Below are 14,457 nucleotides of genomic sequence, written 5' to 3' on the forward strand. Positions count from 1 at the left end.
AACAGACATTTGTGAATGTGAAGCAATCGGTACACAGTATCACATCGTCTGGGAGTGTGCCGTTAGACAAGATGTTACAGACCAGTACAGGAACGCATTTGGAAATTTAGCGGTCTACAATACAATTCGGAATGAGGAACTGTGGCGTAATCAGAAATGGCTGACAGCTAAGATTTCAGCTTATGGACTGCAAGCCTAGATGTCTGAGCTACAACCAAGAAGAGGCCTTACATCATAATAACGGGACGCGCCACGGCAGAACAACCACTTACAGCAACCTTCTGGAAGCAGTGAGGAGACGAGACCCAGGGCGGACCAGGAAGGACTCCTTGAGATCCTGACAGCTATCTCCCTATCTCTACACGTTGGGTGGCTCAGCAGCACAGCCCCTGTGAATCCTGAGTTGCACCACACCGCGCCAGGAGCTAACCATCCAGACAAATGAGAGATCCAGCTTGGTTCTGATACCAAGTACTGTAGCGAAGTTTAGTGTAGTGTTGTGTAGTGTAGTGTTGTATAGTTTGTATAGTAGTGTAGTCTATAATAATAAATTATAAAAACTGTGCCCCACCAACGTTGCATAGTGTAATCGACTAATAGCACGTATCTTCTTGATTCCAGAAGAACAGTTATCTGCACGCCAGATGGCCAAACGGTAGTACGTAGACCTTTTTTACTTATTTTTTTTCTTTTCATATATGTTGTGACTGGAAATTCGCAATTTTTCACAAACACTACTTTCATTTGTGTAAGTTATAAGGTTGATGAACAACAAAAGAAAGGTAACAATAACGATGCCCGTAAAAGTCTCCTAATTGAGGCAAACAAAAGTTCACTTCTAATTTTCCACAAAGGTTCGTGGTAAGACACTAGTAAAAGACTAGTAAAAGACGTAATCTGTAGCAGTTGAAGTCCACGAGGTCGGCATCCGGAGTGAACTGAACTTCGGGGCTGGTTGCAACCCCTAAACAGCTGTCTCCAGCCAATCGGGTTTCGGCGTAGTGATACTTCCTGCAGGCCGTGGCTCGAGCTCCCCCTGCAGGAAGTAGTGCTCGCAATGTCTGTTTCCACTATTTTGTATGTAAATAGCCTGTGTTTACCATGGTGCCTTTGGTACGCCTTGGACCTAGACAACCCCATCCTCTGTGGTGTAATATGGTTTGCCGGTCCTCAGGGGCTACCTTAGCTCTAGCTTAAAAATATAGGTATTCTATGTACATTTTCCCCCCTTAAACAGCTCAATGCTTCGTTATTTCTATGCACTACACTGAAGCGGCAAATAAACTGGTACAGGCATGCGTATTCAAATTCATGGATATATAAACAGGGAGAACACGGCGCTGTTATCGGCGAGGCCTATATATGACAAGTGTCTGGTACACTTGTGAGATCGGTTACTGCTTCTACAATGGTAGGTTATCAAGATTTAAGTGAGTTTGAACGTGGTGTCATAGTCGGCACACGAGCGATGGGGCACATAATCTCCGTGGTAGCGGTGAATTTGGGATTTTACCGTACGACCATTTCATGAGTGTATCAGGAATACGGCAAAACATCAAATCTCTGCTAGCGGTAAGAGATCCTGCAAGAACGGGACCAACGATGACTGAAGAGAATCGTTCAACGTGACAGAACTGCAACCCCTCCGCAGATTACTGCAGATTTCAATGTTGGGCTGATTAACAAGTGTGAGCATACGAACCATTTAACGAAACATCATCAATATGGGCTTTCGGAGCCGAAGGCCCAGTCGTATACCCTTGATGACTGAACGACACAAAGCTTTACGCCTCGCCTGGGCCGGTCAACAGCCACATTGGACTGTCGGTGACTGGAAACATTTTACCTGGTTGGATGAGCCTTGTTTCAAATTGTATCGAGCAGATCGACGTGTACGGGTGTGGAGACAACCTCATAAATCCATGAACCCATCATGTCAGCAGGGAACTGTTCAAGCTGATGGAGGCTCTGTAATGGGTGTGTGCAGTTGGAGTGATATGGGACCCCTGATACATCTAGATATGACTCTGATAGGTGACGCGTATGTAAGCATCCTGTCTGATCACCTGCATCCGTTCATGTCCGTTGCGGATTCCGATGGACTTATGCAATTCGAGCAGGACAATGTGACACCCCACACGCCCAGAATTGCTACAGAGTGGCTCTGGGAACATTCTTCTGAGTTTAAACACTTCCGCTGGCCACAAAACTCATTAGACATGAACATTATTGAGCATATCTGGGAGGCCTTGCAACGTGCTGTTCATAAGAGATCTCCACCCCCTCGTACTCTTACGGACTTATGGACAGCCCTGCAAGATTCATGGTGTCAATCCTCTCAGCACTACTACGTCGTGTTGCGGCTCTTCTGCGTGCTCGCGGGGGCTCTACACGATATTAGGCAGGTTGAAACGGTACAGTAGTTACCGCTCCATAAGCAGCAGGTTTCGTTGCTCGCTCACATCGGGAATACAAACTGAGGCGGCTCTGCCTCCAATTTATTGCACGACGCGGCCGGCCGTGGGTGTAGTGGAACCCCATGTGGACGGATGGAGAGTGTGTTAAGTTTCATTATACATATTTATAGATGTCGTGGATAATGTTTTACTGGTACTTGAATGCAAATCATGCATGTGAACATTCCTAATCCTGCTCCCACCTTTCCATAAAGCGTGGCCAAATACTCGTTGGGAAACAGCAGAAGTAGTTCTGTAGTACAGTAGTGCCAACCTTACTCCTGGTAAGGGACCAGAGATACAGCACAGGCAGGTCGAAGTCAAAGACGTTCCAGTATCATAAGATCTGGGGTGGAGAGGTTGGTCACGGCCAAGTGGTTTGACCATCCCCTCCACCTTGGCCCAGGAAGACCTCTGGGTGCCCGCCATATTCTAGGAGTTCTACAGAAGAAGGGGAAGTGAGTAGACGTGCCCTCAGTACGTCTGTCTCGGTGTTCACAGGAAGAAAGGTATTTGAATATTTGAACTAATTCTATTTTATTTCCAGCTTCAGATTATGTAGTAAAATGAATGCACGTAATGACTGCTTTCTCGTTCATTCCCGAAATTTTGTGTGGAAACAGAGTAGGCTCCCATCCTTTGTACAAAGCCACCTGGTGTCATAAGCTACAAAGTCTCACCAATAGTTACAATGCATAAATTCTATCGCGCAACTCGAGCGCAAGAATCAACGGCTAGTTGACTACTGAACGACAATTCATCAAACGGTAGCATTCGTCCCTTCAAAGAGGAGCGGTTTTCGCTATGATCCTATCTGTTAAGGACATCACTGTTAATACCGAAGCGGCCATTCGGACCCTTTATTGAGAAGGAGCTGAGGAAATACATACTGAAATAACCAGGATACTGTCCCGAGCAAAACCACCAGCATGCAACCTGAAGAAAAAAAGAGGCACAAGCTGTCAAGAGTCTTAACGCCAATAAGAGTATATTGATATTGCCTGCCGATAAGGGAAATGCGACCGTGGTAATGAAGACCGAAGATCATGAAGATTCGGGAGCTATTACATTCGCCGACGTGCTGAAAATTAAGCGCAGATCCGGCGCATCGGATCATACGGGATACGAATCGGAAAATCAAGGCATCTTCTGTCTCGGCACCCAACCAGAAGCCCTACCACCTCGTCTGTATGGGCTACCAGATGGTTCAAATGGTTCAAATGGCTCTGAGCACTATGGGACAACTTCTGACGTCATCAGTCCGCTAGAACTTACAACTAATTAAACCTAACTAACCTAAGGACATCACACACATCCATGCCCGAGGCAGGATTCGAACCTGCGACCGTAGCGGTCGCGCAGTTCCAGACTGAAGCGTCTAGAACGGCTCGGCCACACCGGCCGGCCGGCTACCAAAGATCCATAAGAATAACGTTCCATTAAGACCTGCTCCTGGCTCACCAAGGTATAAACTGGCGATACCCTTGGCCTCTCTGCTCCAGCCGCACGTGGGGAAGACTGACATATACATAAAGGACTCACTAGATTTCATTGGGAAGAAACTAAAACATGCAGCAAACGACATCCTGGTCAGCTCTGATGATGGGCAGTCCTCTTAGTCCAGTGGGGGTCAACTTCTTCATGGAACATTTCGAAGCACAGTCACTGAACTTGGCACCTTGTAAACCTTTTAATCATCTTCATCACTGTCGAACACTTTATGCTGAGTTGTCACTGTCACTGTCACTGTAACTGTTTCACTGCTTTACCAGCTGTAAAAACAAACATGTCGGGCAGTGCAACAATTGTATCACTTTGCTTTAAAGCATTACAGATGATGTACGTGTTGTAAGCATAGACTGTCACCCCTAGACAATGAAATCGTTTTCACAGTGGCAGGTGACTTCATTTCATCGTACCTCAGGCAGTTAGTACGAAATATATGTAAATTTTATACACAAACTTTCCTCGTGAATCACTGCCTATTACTGAAAACCAGATCAAAATCCACGCAATAGTACCTGAGATTTTTGACAAGTTACGAATGCAATGTAGGTTTGTAACGGCAAAAAAAAAATTGTATGTGATATAATTACAGTTTATCCGTTTTAGGTTTCTTTTTCCTTTACATTTCAGTGTGAAACCTTGCCTCTTGTCAAATGTCGTGATTGTAGGTCAACGGTAAGTTAAGTACCCTATAGGTTTTGATGAGTGAGTTTACGGGTATCAAAATATGTAACATAAATAGCCATATCTTTCATTTTCATTGACGTAGAAGCTTAAATTTTTTATTCCAACAGGGGACCGTAGACCTTAGTATGTAATGTGAATTTGAACTTGGTACGTTCATCCATTACTGAGAAAAAGGGGTCATTACACTCGGACAGACAGACAGACAGACAAGACAAACGGACAACGAGGTGATCGTATAAGGGTTCCGATTCTACCGAGTGAGGTACGGAACCTACGCAGAACTCTGAAACTTAAATAGGATGGTCCATTTGACCTGATAAAAGTGTCACCAGTGCAGTATCTGAAATAAACAATTCATTTTGGAAATGGAAAGTACAGAGTAACAGAGATGACTTTGGCGAAGTACAGTGGAAAAATACAGGGTGTTTCAAAAAGGACTTTACAACTTTAAAAATTCATATAAATTTACTGAAAGAAGATATAGAGCTGGGTTTAGTGCTGTTCTGTAGGGAAAAACAACAAGTTTTTTTTTACCTTGCACTAAAGATGTTGTATGCGGCTTCCGTTGGATATCCTGAACACATCCCACCGGAAGTGAATTTCTTCTCATTCACTGTAGCATTGTAGGTGTAACTTTCTCAGTGGCGGCGTAAATTCTTACTCTAAGTTCAGGTACAGAAGCCGGCACGGGAGGTACAAACACGATATCCTTGATGAGTCCCCGTAGAAAAAATCGAGTGGTGTCAGGTCTGGGGAACGTGGGGGCCATGCAATTGGCGCATCACGGCCAATCAGTTGACCTGGAAAGCGGTCACTGAGAAAGTTCCGGACGTCAGCTAGGTACTGGGGTGGTGCACCATCTTGCATGAAGTAAACATTTTGTTCTTGGTCATCCTTACCGATCTGTGGTATCAAAAACTGTCGTAACATATCCAGGTACGCTATGCCGTTGATAGTTCTCTCACGGCAAAAAAGGGGCCGCACACTTTGTTCTTACTCAATGCACAAAAAACGTTCAGTTTAGGTATATCACGAACATGTTGCAATGCTTCCCCAAATGCTACAGTTATCTGTGTTAACCTTGCCACTTAAGTCAAAAGTAGAATGGTCAGAAAAGATGATTTTGTCCAAGAAAAGTTCATCCTCACGTAATCGATTTAACATACCCGCACAGATGTTCTTGCGAGAGGTTTTATCAGCGTCTTATATTGCTACTACGTTCGTCAGTCTGTACGGTTTCAAATGCAAAAGGTTTTTCAAAACACTCCAAACAGTCGTATGTGGTATTTGTAGTTCCCGAGATGCATGTTGTTGTTGTTGTGGTCTTCAGTCCTGAGACTGGTTTGATGCAGCTCTCCATGCTACTCTATCCTGTGCAAGCTTCTTCATCTCCCAGTACCTACTGCAACCTACATCCTTCTGAATCTGCTTAGTGTATTGATCTCGTTAGTATTTTGCAGCCGTGACTTATTAAACTGATAGTTCGGTAATTTTCACATCTATCAACACCTGCTTTCTTTGGGATTGGAATTATTATATTCTTCTTGAAGTCTGTGGGTATCTCGCCTGTCTCATACATCTTGCTCACCAGATGGTAGAGTTTTGTCATGACTGGCTCTCCCAAGGCCATCAGTAGTTCTAATGGAATGTTGTCTACTCCCGGGGCCTTGTTTCGACTCAGGTCTTTCAGTGCTCTGTCAAACTCTTCACGCAGTATCTTATCTCCCATTTCATCTTCATCTACATCCTCTTCCATTTCCATAATATTGTCCTCAAGTACATCGCCCTTGTATAAACCCTCTATATACTCCTTCCACCTTTCTGCCTTCCCTTCTTTGCTTAGAACTGGGTTGCCATCTGAGCTCTTGGTATTCATACAAGTGGTTCTCTTCTCTCCAAAGGTCTCTTTAATTTTCCTGTAGGCAGTATCTATCTTACCCCTAGTGAGACAAGCCTCTACATCCTTACATTTGTCCTCTAGCCATCCCCTGCTTAGCCATTTTGCACTTCCTGTCGATCTCATTTTTGAGACGTTTGTATTCCTTTTTGCCTGCTTCATTTACTGCATTTTTATATTTTCTCCTTTCATCAATTAAATTCAATATTTCTTCTGTTACCGAAGGATTTCTATTCGCCCTCGTCTTTTTACCTACTTGATCGTCTGCTGCCTTCACTACTTCATTCCTCAGAGCTACCCATTCTTCTTCTACTGTATTTCTTTCCCCCATTCCTGTCAATTGTTTCCTTATGCTCTTCCTGAAACTCTGTACAACCTCTGGTTCTTTCAGTTTATCCAGGTCCCATGTCCTTAAATTCCCGCCTTTTTGCAGTTTCTTCAGTTTCAATCTGCAGTTCATAACCAACAGATTGTGGTCAGAATCCACATCTGCCCCTGGAAATGTCTTACAATTTAAAACCTGGTTCCTAAATCTCTGTCTTACCATTATGTAATCTATCTGATACCTTTTAGTATGTCCAGGATTCTTCCAGGTATACAACCTTCTTTCATGATTCTTGAACCAAGTGTTAGCTATGATTAAGTTATGCTCTGTGCAAAATTCTACAAGGCGGCTTCCTCTTTCATTTCTTCCCCCCAATCCATATTCACCTACTATGTTTCCTTCTCTCCCTTTTCCTACTGACGAATTCCAGTCACCCATGACTATTAAATTTTCGTCTCCCTTCACTACCTGAATAATTTCTTTTATCTCGTCATACATTTCATCAATTTCTTCATCATCTGCAGAGCTAGTTGGCATATAAACTTGTACTACTGTTGTAGGCATGGGCTTTGTGTCTACCTTGACCACAATAATGCGTTCACTATGCTGTTTTTAGTAGCTAACCCGAACTCCTATTTTTTTATTCATTATTAAACCTACTCCTGCATTACCCCTATTTGATTTTGTATTTATAACCCTGTAATCACCTGACCAAAAGTCTTGCTCCTCCTGCCACCGAACTTCACTAATTCCCATATATCTAACTTTAACCTATCCATTTCCCTTTTTAAATTTTCTAACCTACCTGCCCGATTAAGGGATCTGACATTCCACGCTCCGATCCGTAGAATGCCAGTTTTCTTTCTCCCGATAACAACGTCCTCTTGAGTAGTCCCCGCCCGGAGATCCGAATGGGGGACTATTTTACCTCCGGAATATTTTACCCAAGAGGACGCCATCATCATTTAATCATACAGTAAAGCTGCATGTCCTCGGGATGCATATGATGTCGATTTCATATGGCTGTTGACGGAACGTTGTCTCACTGGCTCAACAACGTAGTCAGATGTGCTTGGACGACCTGATGATTTCCCATGTCTTACCGAGCACCCTGTTTCTACAAAAAGTTTATGGCACTCGTAAACTGTAGGGCTTCCAGGAAGATCTGTAGCGTACTTGGTACGGAAATTACGCTGAACTGTTGTCGCCGACTTCGATTCTTCAAACCAAAATACACAGCTAGCGCGCTCGGGTCCGTTGAAGGCAGCTATCTTTAATGCAACTGCCGCTAGCGCTCCCTACGGTGCGACTCGGCCCTAGCGAAGTACACGAGACAAACCTTGATGTATTTCTCTACAAAAATGACACTACAAGCACCTCTGTATGTACCATGAATTAATTTATACAAATTTTCAAAGTTGTAAAGTTCTTTTTGAAACATCCTGTATACTAAGGCTTAAGATTCCGTGATTTACTGTGTTACGCTATTAGCGGAGCTTGTGACTTGAAACACTCTTTATATTTTGACTAGTGTCCTCCATGTCATAATTTTTGATGCGCTTTTGACATCCGTCGTTTTATTTTGAGTCGTCTGTATGGCAGCCGACATTTACCATATTGCGACGTCCTTTGGGGCACTTACCGTCGTCAGGCGTAAAAGATGGCGGTGTCCTCCGCGGTCGCAAGTAGTCCCGTGCTACACACACAGATTACCTTACCGTCTATTGTGCGCTCTTTTATCCTTTTTTTTTCGGCACGGTGGGCCATTGATACGGCTTTCGGCGGCCGCAGGTATAACGCAAAGCGGTTTCTGCGCGCCGCTTCGCCGTGGAGCTTTGGCCGTGATTTACCTGTAATTGGCGCGTCATGTGGAGGGATCGCTGGGACGGCCGGCGGTCCGCTGATTTATAGGGCTGTGTGTGTGTGTGTGTGTGTGTGCGTGGGTGTGAGTGTGCGTGCCGGCCGGTTATCTCGTAAATTAGCGCAGCAGCTCGCGGTCACTTCCGGTGCGAACGGAGCGCCAGCAGACGACACGTTTTATGTTTATTGGTTGGAGGAATGGCGAACGCCTGTCGTTAGACGGATTGTTTCCTATCGGAAACCGCCTATAGAGGCTCTGATTTGCTCACGAAGATGTAAAAAAAACTGCTCTCTCTTGTGTCCTGCGATGATGGTAGCGACTCAGGGCACGACTTCTGAATTACTCAAATTCACTCCATTTCCTGCAGGAGGTATCCAGCCAGAGGTGACCACTGCAGCGGAACACTTACTAGCACTGCAGATAAATTATTCTGCAACAGCACCACCAGATGGCACAGCACTCTTATCAAGCGGACTGATGACGCGATACAGGAGAGACTGATGTAAGCCGAAACGCCTGTCGGAACCGGTAATCCACAGGTAACCTAAGCCATCATCTTTGGTCGCACCTGGCGCTCCCGTTGTCCAGTTCCACACTTTTTCATCTACAACCAACGCATCCCTCTAACACGATGAACTTTTTAGGGTCAACTCCTGACAGGAAACTAACATCGAATGCACACCTCCTTATCAGCCATCTCAAAGCCCAAATCGACTTAAAACCAACCCACCTTCCACCTTTATACTCACTTATAAATCACTTTCTCGTCCTAGCTTAATGTATGCCGATATTTCCCATATCTCCATCTGCCATTAATTTTGTTACTCCCTTGAAATCCTGGAAGGACATGCACACCGCTTCGATCTCCACATCCGCCTATCTCCCCGACTCTTATCGTATACCAGCTCATCTACTTGCCGCACCTTCTTCTCTTCTCGGAGCATCTTTAGGTCCATTAATGGTAAAATCCAATCCCGACACCCAATATCCTAGCCATTCATTACAAAACCACTATATCCATTTCCCACCTTCCATGCACCGTCATGCCTCATCCATCCTCTCCTACTGGAAATTCAACCACTCACACGATCCAACGACGAATTCTCTCCTGAGATATATGCTTCATTTCAGCCGTAGTCACAATCCTCCATCTCGCACTGCCCTTCCATTCTCCTCCCTTTGGCACACTCTCCCTCAATGACTTAGTCACTACCTGCCATTCCATGGGTCACAGCGTCAGACTCGTTATCCCATCTCCACCATGAACACGTCCACTTTCGCATACCACCAGCATCACTACTATAACATAGCAGCATTAACCTTACCATAACTGAATCTGTTCTAACTGTAATATAGAATCATCTAAAAATTTATAAATCATACAAATTATCCAAGAAAGTGTTTTTAAAATAGTTCATTTATGTGCTTGTCTTTGTGGTTGCCAAACCTTACCTTGTCCATCAATTTCTCCGCATCTCTCCCCAACATTGAACGCTTGGAGCGCTATGGGCAGGGCCCTCCAACCATATCGGTATGTTGATGATCTAAAGTGCCAATTGGACAGAATGTGGCACTATATCCCCCAGGCATAGCCAAAAACTCTATCAGTCAGTGCCAAGCTGAAAAACTGCTTGCGTAAGGGCCAGAGATGGACCAACCGTTCGTTATTGACTTGCTCAAGCTGTGAAGCTCTTTCTCTTGAATAAATCATCCAATTTTTCTAAAATTGTATTCATTTGTTTGTCTGTACATGTATCTCACATCTACTGATATCCTTTTTGATGGGTCGTTTTTTTTTGTCTTATAGTGTGTTCTAATTTTTTTGTTATACTTTGATGTGAAGATCAGTTTCAGCTACTGTCAGGCCCCCTATTTCATGAGGAGTTGAAATATCAAATAAGTAAATAAATGTGCAAATAAAAAGAACCGGTACTCACAGTGCTCGACTACGGCGTTACTGGGACCCATGAGTGTCGTGACGCCATAGTGTTGGACTCTGGATCGGACTGAACGCTGGGGAAGAACTTGACTGGTGACTACATACTTTAGTGTAATCCTTTTGGAGCACGTTTTGTGCCAGCCTATGCTTACCCAGCCACTTCAATGCCTATCATGCACAACAAGAAAACCTACAAACTTACCACTCACTACAACCGCAGTTGCTAAAACTCTGTAGCGTTTATCTATTTGGAAAAGAAGATTCAACACTTTGTGGCACAATAAATTTTAATCACTTCCATTACTCCGATAACTGCAAATTCTTTTAATATTGGTTACCCCAATGTGTATAAAGTATTCTGTACCAATGCCCAGATCTCTCCATGTTATTCTACACAGGGACGTTAAGCAACACAGGAGATATGGCAGCTGTCGGGTCAGTGCGGGTCACAGTAAAAAGAAGGTCCCCTGTGCGTATGTGGAACACAGCTTGCTAAGTTGTACTGGCAAATATTAGTCAAGTTAAAGCTGTATCGTCTGTGTGAAGTGACATTTCCGCGAGCTGCAGCGATGTCACCTACCACGCATACATCAGAGTGGATCTGTCTCTTACGTGAGAAAGTTTAGCGATTTGTTTAGTTGCTTCAGAAGTGGAATATTTTACTCGGACATAGCGTTTGTCCTTTTCTTCCAAGTTAATATTTACTCAAACAACTGCATTTCTATTTATACTGTAGGATGCACTTGACACTCTGTCATCTTGCAAATGACCAAAATGTTGTTTTATTCGTAAATTACCACCTCATTCACAGAGTACAAGAACTTCTCCGCGTCCCATAGGTAAAGAAGTGGAGCGAAGAGAGAGAAAGATAGAGAGAGGGATGGAATACGTACTCTAACGTGATCTACGCCTAGCGTCCGTGACTAGTACCATAATCAAAGAAGTTCCTGAGTTCGGTCCTAGGCGCCGCTTAGATTCTGAATAAAAATCATTAGCAACTGCGGCCGGGAACTTCCAGTATAAGGTATAAAATCAGCATTGAACAACGGTAGGAAGATCCAGAAGGCTATGGAAACCATTGTTTTAAAGACACATAATGTGTATCTGCAACATATGCGTCCTATAACTGAAAAAAAATTTCATTATGAACTCTCCCACGGCAAAAGCTTCCAGATTAGCCTCCATTTTGGATATCTGGGAGGGGATTGCTATGATCGGGGTAACCATGTGAGAAAGATTGAATAATCGACCAAAGGGTAACTAACATCCTATTAATAGGAGGAGGGAATGTCAAAACCACGTTTTGTGCCGGCCTACGCTGACCCTGCCTACCATGCACAGGGTAGGAAAGCCAGAAAATCAGGAAAGGAAATGCAAAGAGTTAATCCTGACAGATTGGAGGTCAGTGAAGGCAAATGGAAAGCAAATTAGTATTGTGATTCTTCAGCTCCTCTTGGCGTTATTCATGAAATTCACGGGTGAATGGCTAGATATCAATGTCCAGCAAGCACAATATTTCGGCAGGTGACGGCATTGCCATCGTGAGATCCAGTGAAGAATTGACTCTGTAGGGGCTGGTGCAGCACTTCCATCTCTTCTCCTTCCCCCCCCCCCCCCCCACCTCCCCATCACCCACCGTCCTGTCACTCACCCACCTCCCACCCACCAACACATTGCTCTGCGCACGGTTTACGTCGAAGAGTTCGCGCTGGCGGCATTTCCACTGTTACTCTGCCTATCCCCAAATCTGTTCGTTTTACAATATCTCTTTCCTCTTCTTATTGAGACAATGTGTGGGTTCCGAGGCTTTAATAAGGATGTAGCCACTATAACAGTTGATCAGCGGTTCCCTTACTCGAATCTAAATAGATTCTATAATGACACAGTCCCAGAAATTAGACGTCTGTGTTAGAATCTTAGCATAGTCGTAATCCATTCTGCGTAATTCCGAAAGGCAATGTCCTGTGACTGCCACCTTGTTGAGCTGCAGTAGTCTGGTGTGTCGCTTGTTTTCTCAGCAACGACCTTCGTCTGAACTATATACGTCATGCCACATTGACAGGCGAGATGGTACACCTCAGATTTCCGTAGTCTGAGGTCGTCCATGACTCTAGCAAACAGTGTCCATGTTTTAGCTGGTAGGCGGAGGATTGTTTTGACCTGGTGTTTCTGGAGAATGCCAAATAATGCGCCACAAAAAGGAATACACGCAACGGCCATATTCTTTTGAGGTTCTCTTCTCTTTCCGCCAAATGTCAAGCGGTGTAGGATTGTAAGGGGTCCGTAGGCCCTTACTATAAGTTTTGCGACAGCACAGGTCGACAGGACAAACAATCGATAGTGTGTGTCGGGTTGCGAGAGCGAGTGTTGAGATAGTAGTGTGGTACGCGCTGTGGGCCGAGCCGGGTGGAGGTCTGTTGCTGGAATGCAAGACCGTACCGACAAAGGGAGTGACCATCGCCGTGGTTTAACCCATTTGTGTTAGGAATATTCGGGAAAGTGAAAAAGTATAATTACTAGTGTGATTCAGTGATATTTTTGTGCCGCTATTTGTAATTACGCGTCTACCGCGCCGGCATCATTTGGATTACAGTGTTGGATTGCAGTGTTGGATTATAGTGTTGGATTACAATGATTGAAATTGCGTGTGACGATAATGAATAACGAAAGGGCCTGTGCTGAGATTAGCCGTTATTAACTCTGTACGACGAAGGCAGTGGCTGTCTCCTTACTTTGGTGTTTTGTGATGAATATAGGTCGTTGATTAATGAAGCTGTGTTGTTGTTCTTCTTGCCACCAGACATTTTATTATTACAGCATTCGAGAAGGACAAAATGGAATGTAACAACTCCGTAGCAGTCCAATCCGATTGCCAGCCCCATTAGGTACACGGTCACATTAATTATTATCTATTTGGGCTGCTATCAGATCCCGATCGAGCGGGATAAGTCAGTAGATTAAACCGGAGTGTTACAGGATGCAGGGCTCACCGAATTTTCCACCCTGTGTAGCTGTTATTCTGGATTACCGTCCATTGTTTATATATGAGACTCTCATTGTCAGAAAGGCTGTGAACCCCATGTACCCATGTTTTGAGCACCCCATTCCCTAGCCTAGGTGGTGGCAATTGTTCAGACCCCTGGGCTCAGATTGCAGAGCGGCAGGTCGGAGGGAAGGGGCAAAGAGATAAAAGCGCCTCGCCATTTCCTGGGCAGTCAGTTGTTCAGTGCACCTGATGCTGGCAGTGTGATCACTGACCAAAATACTGTGCCTGTTCAACATCGATATCCAGCTTAGTACCCATGAACTATTTTGTCATGAAGTATGAAGTATTTCACACACCGCACCACTGTCGAAACCGTTCGCGTTACTTTTGAGAGGCCGAGTGGTGTCACATTTCTCTAAGATAATGCATCACCTCGATGCAGTGGTAGCCAGAAAAAAGAAGGAACGTGCCATCCTAACTATGGTATAGGAATGACTGTGTTGTACTCGATGATGCCTAAACTAGATTAACAAAGAACTATTCAAATTAAACAATGGAAATTTCAGGATAGAATAATGACAATATTATGAAAAGGATAGTTGCTGAGTCACAGATGAGCACAACAAAAAGATTGCCAAACAAAACCTTTGACCAGACAGGCTTTCAGCAGAATAAACAACATACACACACACACACACACACACACACACACACACACACACACACACACACACAAACACAGCTCACACACAGATGACCACAGTCTCCGGCTGCCAAAGCCAGACTGCAAGAGGCAGCAT

This window comes from Schistocerca piceifrons, chromosome 5 (assembly GCF_021461385.2).
Source record: "Schistocerca piceifrons isolate TAMUIC-IGC-003096 chromosome 5, iqSchPice1.1, whole genome shotgun sequence".
Taxonomy (NCBI): domain Eukaryota; kingdom Metazoa; phylum Arthropoda; class Insecta; order Orthoptera; family Acrididae; genus Schistocerca; species Schistocerca piceifrons.